At 38.7% G+C, this 6,941-nt stretch overlaps 1 protein-coding gene across 3 annotated transcripts in view; it reads right to left on the reverse strand.

Moving 5' to 3' along the window:
- Positions 1–4,857, reverse strand: part of LOC115176586 (DENN domain-containing protein 4B) — a 39,670-nt gene extending 34,813 nt beyond the window's left edge. For 2 of the 3 annotated variants that reach the window (XM_029736659.1, XM_029736660.1), the window contains exon 1: positions 4,390–4,855. The gene's annotated coding sequence lies outside the window, so the exon portion shown is untranslated. Of the gene's footprint in view, positions 1–4,389 lie in introns of all 3 variants that reach the window. The other variant, XM_029736658.1, reaches the window with a different exon arrangement.
- Positions 4,858–6,941: the final 2,084 nt, after the last annotated feature.

A 6,941-nucleotide genomic window follows, 5' to 3' on the forward strand; every position in this document is an offset into this window, starting at 1 on the left:
GTTAACCTAACACTAGTGGAAAATGAGTGACAAGTAAGTGGTGAAGATATGGAACAATCAACAATGCAAGCCTCCGTTGTCTATGCAGAGGAGTAGCTAAGTAGGCCAGCCAGCAGCGAATAGCAGTTGTAACATTACTCATTTCATGTCAGGTAGGCTAAGTTCCTCTACTACTTAGAATAGCTTATCTCCAGTTGAGAAATTAGTGTAAAGAAACGTATGGTCTAAACCATCTGTCCAACCTGTGGCCACAACATCTATAGATACATTTAGACAGCGTGCTTCTCTGTGCGAGCTCAGTACACCACAACAAAGTAGGCCCACACATCTACAGCTTATTTTACCCCTACATGAAAATCTAGGTGTGTCAAGTTGAAATCGTATTTATTATATTTTGTCTGGAATTGAGTAATCTGTAAGGAATGAAAGGGCAAGAATGGATGGTGAGGATTACTGACAGCATGTCGATATTGAGCTCAGGGGCGGCAGGTAGCCTAGTGGTAAGAGCGTTGGGCCAGTAACCAAAAGGTTACTAGATCGAATCCCCGAGCTGACAAGGTAAAAATCTGTCGTTCTGTCCTTGAACAAGGCAGTTAACCCACTGTTCCTAGGTCATCATTGTAAATGAGAATTTGTTCTTAAAACCTGTTGGGGATAGGGGGCAGTATTTGCACGGCCGGATAAAAAACATACCCGATTTAATCTGGTTACTACTCCTGCCCAGTAACTGGAATATGCATATAATTAGTAGATTTGGATAGAAAACACTCTACAGTTTCTAAAACTGTTTGAATGGTGTCTGTGTATAACAGAACTCATATGGCAGTCAAAACCCTGAGACAAATCCTAACAGGAAGTGGAAATCTGATGTGTGGAATCACTTCAAACCTTTGCCATTGAAACACACAGGGACGTATTAATCATTTAGCACTTCCTACGGCTTCCACTAGATGTCAACAGTCTTTACAAAGTGGTTTGAGTCTTCTATGGTAGAAACAGACCCAAAGAGAGGCTTGGGAAGTTGGTCACAGGGGGAGGGCCATTGGGTACCCCAATGGCCGCGGGCGCCCATGGGTACCCTTTTGTTCCGAAACGTTTAGTAAGACAATGCAAGACAATCGTCCGCCTTGAATATTATTGAAGCTCTGGTTGAAAAAGGCACTAAAGATTTATGTTATACAACGTTTGACATGTTTGAACGAACGTAAATAGATATTTTTTGCACATTCGTGACGACAAGTCCCGCGCGCTTCAGTACATTATGAGTAGCCTTCGGAACGCGCTAACGAGAAGGAGCTATTGGGACATAAATTAGTAACTTTTTCTAACAAAACTACATTTGTTGTGGACCTGGGATTCCTGGAAGTGCCTTCTGATGAAGATAATCAAAGGTAAGGGAATATTTACAATAGTATTTTTGATTTTAGATGGTTCCAAGATGGCGCTAACATGTATCGCCTAGCCTATTTTTCTGAGCATACCACGTCGTTTATTGCAAAGTGTGATTTCCCAGTAAAGTTATTTTTAAATCTGGCAATGCGGTTGCATTCACGAGATGTTAATCTATAATTCTTTGAATGACAATATTACATTTTAACAATGTTTTCGAATAGTAATTTTGTAAATTGTAGGGCTGATTCACCGGAAGCTTTTGGGGGAAAAAAATTTCTGAACGTCACGCGCCGATGTAAAATGCTGTTTTTATATATAAATATGAACTTTATCGAACAAAAAATGCATGTATTGTGTAACATGATGTCCTAGGAGTGTCATCTGATGAAGATTGTCAAAGGTTAGTGCTGCATTTAGCTGTGTTTTGGGTATTTGTGATGCATCTAGTTGCTTTGAAAATGGCAGTGTGATTATTTTGGGCTGGGTACTCTCCTAACATAATCTAATGTTTTGCTTTTGCTGTAAAGCCTTTTTGAAATCGGACAACGTGGTTCGATTCAGGAGAGGTGTATCTATAAAATGGTGTAAAATAGTCATATTTTTTAGAAATTGAAGTTATAGCATTTATGAGGTTTTGTATTTCGCGTGACGCGATTCCACTGGCTGTTGACTAGGGTGGGACGCGTCCCACGTTCCCAGACAGGTTAACTGACTTGCCTAGTTAAATAAAGGTTTAAATAAAATAAAAATATGACATGTGCGAATTGTTATTTTAACAGGGGTTTGTAACACAGCAATGTTTAAACATCAGGAACAGATAGTGAGGCCATGCCATGAGACCGACACTATACACTGAGTGTACAAAACATTCCATGACATAGACTGACCAGGTGAAAGCTATGATCCCTTGTTGATGTCACTTGTTAAATCCACTTCAATCAATGTAGATGAAGAGGAGGAGACAGATTAAAGAATTTCTAAGCCTTGAGACATGGATTGTGTATGTGTGCCATTCAGAGGGTGAATGGGCAAGACAACATATGCAGAAACATGAAACACATGGGATTAACATTTGTTTGAAACATTGTAAAATGGGCAGAATATCCAAAACGACCTTATTGCCAAAATGATAAGATAAATCAAAACAATGACAGACTTGGGGCAAGATGCATGATGCTGTCAAAATAGTAACGTTACGGCATTGAGAGTATCATTCTTTCTGAGGTATTCCCCACTGGCAGAGCACCCACCCAAGGCGAGTGGGACCCATGGGCTCAGAGATTCTGCCGGCAAGGAAACTTTATTTTTATAGTTATTTGAGCTTAAAATTAACATTTTGGGGATCTTCATATTTATTTAACCTTTATTTAACTATGCAAGTCAGTTAAGAACAAATTGTTATTTATAATGATGGCCTACACCAGACGCTGGGCCAATTGTGCGCCGCCCTATGGGACTCCCAATCACAGCGGGATGTGATGCAGCCTGGATTCGAACCAGGTACTGGAGTGACGCCTCTTGCACTGACATACAGTGCCTTAGACCGCTGCGCCACTTGGGAAAATATATATTTTTAGGATTTTCTAAATACTTTCAATATTATTCATTTCCATGTCGGCTCTATGCCTGGAAATTCCCGTCCCGAGCAAAGAATACCAACTTCAAACTCTCAACAAAAAAAAGTGTTTAAAATTTGAAAAAAATCTCTCAAAACTGTGATTCTTAAAAGATGTGTCAGGGGATTTGGTCAACTGTCAGATTTCTCTAAAATCCTAAATTAATCAGGAATGAGCAGGGTCAGCATAAGGACCCCTTATTCATGTCCTCATTACTTGTAGTGCAACAAGACCACTCATTGTCTGTAAAGTTATCAACTTTTGATAGGTTTAAACAAACAATATTGGAATCACCATGGTCAGAACCATAAACTGTCAACTGCATCTGCCTGATGAACAAAGAATATGAGTTTAAATACACTACACTTAGGTTTTAGAATCATAAAGCAACTGTTGAAAAACAAAATTGATAGTGTCTGTGTATATACCACTTCAATAAAGACAAAATGTACTATTTTTGTCAAATTCCATCAGAATGCCTTAAGATCTGATAGAATGGTTGTTTTTAAATAGGGTATTTTCAAATTAATCATTCTATATTTTACAAATGTATTTAAATAAAAATAGTTAAGAGAAACAAATGTCTGTCTTGAGTATGTGTTGTCAACTCCGTCAATGATTGAAGTCAATATTTTTCCTGGTCAATATTCGGAATAAATATTGCTCGAACCTTGAGGGGCCCACGAAACTGAGCTACGCAACTGGTATTCCCATATCGTCGTGGAATATGAAGCGTTTGCAGTATGTATGTATGCTAAATACGCAAGCAGAAACACGATAAATGCACATAATGCATTTTCCTAATCCACAAAGTACCATGAATGGACAACACAGTATATGAGATAACCAACGTAGAGAAATGCGTTTCAATGCAAAGCGTGATGCACGCGCAGTACAACGTGAAATATCTTTGATCAATGTCCGCGCTGGCAACATATTTTAACATTTTTAACTAGGGGCAGGGAGCACCAGGCGATGTAGTATTACTACCAACCTTTAATTGCGTCAAAATCCGTTATACCATATACATTTGGGTCAGTGCTTGGTACCACTCATTGGATCACGACAACAGCTTAACGTTACACACAGAAATAGCCTAACGTTACTGTTGTATCGCTTCGCACATTAGCCGGTTAGCGCAGCACTACAGCCACAGATACTTTGGTATAATGGTTAACAGCTATTATTGTGGGTTTCAAATAAAACAAATCGAGAGGGGATTTGGGTTTGAGTTGTCACCGCTGGCGTACCATACCTGAATTGTGTGACATTATAATCCAAAGTAGACGCAAGCATTAGCTCGCTAACGTTACTTAGCTTCCTAGCAAGCTAACAAAATATTGTGGGGACACTACCACTATTTAACTAGTAATCTATTTACCTTGTAATCCTTGCTGGCAGTTCCGATTGCTCACTTTGGATATCATCCTGCTTAGGTCATATTTAGACATTTAACGTCCATGTTTGCGGTCGTGTGCACCATAGAGTCGGTTTCTAATTCTGAGCCAGTGCAGATGTCTGTCGTATCATTCCGCTTCTTGCTGTCCGGGAGGTTAGCTGCCAACAGCTCCTGCGGTCGAGACGGGAAACTAAAACACTGTCGTACTTCCAGTGCCACAGACAGAAAGAGCTCTCAGAACACAGAGAATTGCGCCTTGGTAGTGCGCTACTATTTCACTAATACATACAAACTAGTTATTAATTTGTGAAACTCCCTGCCGTCTATTGTTATACATTTTAAAACATGTTTGCTGTGGCAATATTCATTATAAAACTAGAAAGGAAATTGCGAGAGTAAAAACAATTGGTGGACACACCCGCGTGCATGCAGCTGTTGGGTTTTGTGTTTACAGCTGTCACTGTACTGGAGACCAGTGAATCTTATGACAACGCGGATGATAATACAATATAAAACATAAAACCAGCCTTTGACAGGATTTTTTCTATGCTTTATTTTTTGCAAAATAATGTGAAGGTACAAATATTTTCTTGTTAGGTTTAAGATGCACAGTGGTTTAGGAACATTATTTACAACATCGATGGGTCCCCTGGATATTACAAGTTTAAAATAAACATTTAAATGTAACTACTCTGAAAATACATATGGTTTTGAACCTAAACATGAAGCAAAAATGTTTACTACAACCGTAAAATACACTGAACAATACCACGGCCATCTGACTGAGCCCCATCACACATAACTTCACTGTTCAACAGCAACCCCTACTGGCAGTGTTATTGCCGTGCATGGTCTTCAACTACAACGTTATTGCCAAACAGACAGATGCTGAGAGATCAATGAAGTTGTAAGCGCAGCCTCCTTGTAGTCCTAAAAATCGGAAATGAAACCTGAGGTTCGTTCAGCCGTTCCTATGGAGGAAATTAATGGGGTTTGGGAATAAACGCAGCAAATAAGGTCCGAGGTAAACACATGCGTTGATGATTTTCTATGCTTTGTTCAATGTGATATGTCTATCAACATGACCTTTATGAATTATGAACCCTTGTGATTATTTTGATTACATAAATAATTAAAAATTCACAAAAAATAACTTTAGGTGATAAAGATGATCTCATAGAACAAAACATAAGATCTCCTAAGCCTGTGTTCTCCACAGACCTTATTTTTTGCGTTTATCAAAACGACCACTTTACTATTGCTTTCTATAGGCATGACAGCTGAAGCATCAAATTGCAGCTGTGAAGAATTGCCAGGATGTGAGACAAATTCACTTAGTATAACTAACTAATACAGAGGGGGAAAACATGAGCAAATATTGCTCCTTTTCTCAGTAAAAAAACTGCAGTGTACATATTCAAACTTTTGGATACACATGATAATTTTGGGCTCCCGAGTGGCGCAGTGGTTTAAGGCACTGCATCACAGTGCTTGAGGCGTCACTACAGACCCTGGTTTGATTCCAGGCTGTATCATAACCGGCCGTGATGGGGAGTCCCTTTGGGCGGCACACAATTGGCCCAGCGTCGTCCGGGTTAGGGTTTGGCCGGGGTAGGCAGTCATTGTAAATAAGTATTTGTTCTTAACTGACTTGCCTAGTTAAATAAAAAAAGTAAAACATTTTTTTTTAAATAATATATATATATATATATATATATATATATATATATATATATATATATATATATATATATATATATATATATATATATATAATTACCTGAAGAAAAGTGACCGATATCTCTCTGAGGCATTGCGTAACATTGTCACAAATTCTAAATCAAACAACTGGTAGAGCAAAAATGCGTCACCCTGGACTAATCAAGCAGGACAACCAATGGCGGGCATGCTCTTGGGTTTTCAAATGACAAAGTGCAGAATAACAGTAAAATGACTTTCTCAGCATTTCAAGTCTGTTCTCACACCAGGTGAAGATAGAGATCATATAATCATTACACCTCTCGAGTCAACTGCCAGCGCTGACCCTGAAATTAACTGGTACTTCATCAGAATACCCTTCAGACCCAATCCAAAATATACTACCCACACTTACATGATTCCTTCTAAACAGACAAGACATTTCATCCACTCTACCCTACAGTCCAATTAAAAAAGGCCTTATTCAAATCTCCATTAAATAGCCTATCAATTCAAATATCACTTCAAAATAATCTTTTCAGTTTTGGTTGGGAATGATCCACAGTGCAGTACTAAACAAAATCAGTAAATACAGGAAACATGCCACAGAAAATAGGGAACACGGGACTAGGCAATGCAGAAAACCTTCTAACACTTTCAAATATGATTTTCACGCTAACTTTTATTTTATTTACCTCCCCTCATTAATGGCTAAATTGAAAATGCATTATTATGACTCTTCAAAATAACTTGTGGTCTTACCAATACCACCAGCCTAGTAAGAAGGAAGATATACACCGAGGCACAACGTTGGCTCACAGTGGTGAAAGGGGACT

This window comes from Salmo trutta, chromosome 37 (genome assembly GCF_901001165.1).
Source record: "Salmo trutta chromosome 37, fSalTru1.1, whole genome shotgun sequence".
Lineage (NCBI taxonomy): Eukaryota > Metazoa > Chordata > Actinopteri > Salmoniformes > Salmonidae > Salmo > Salmo trutta.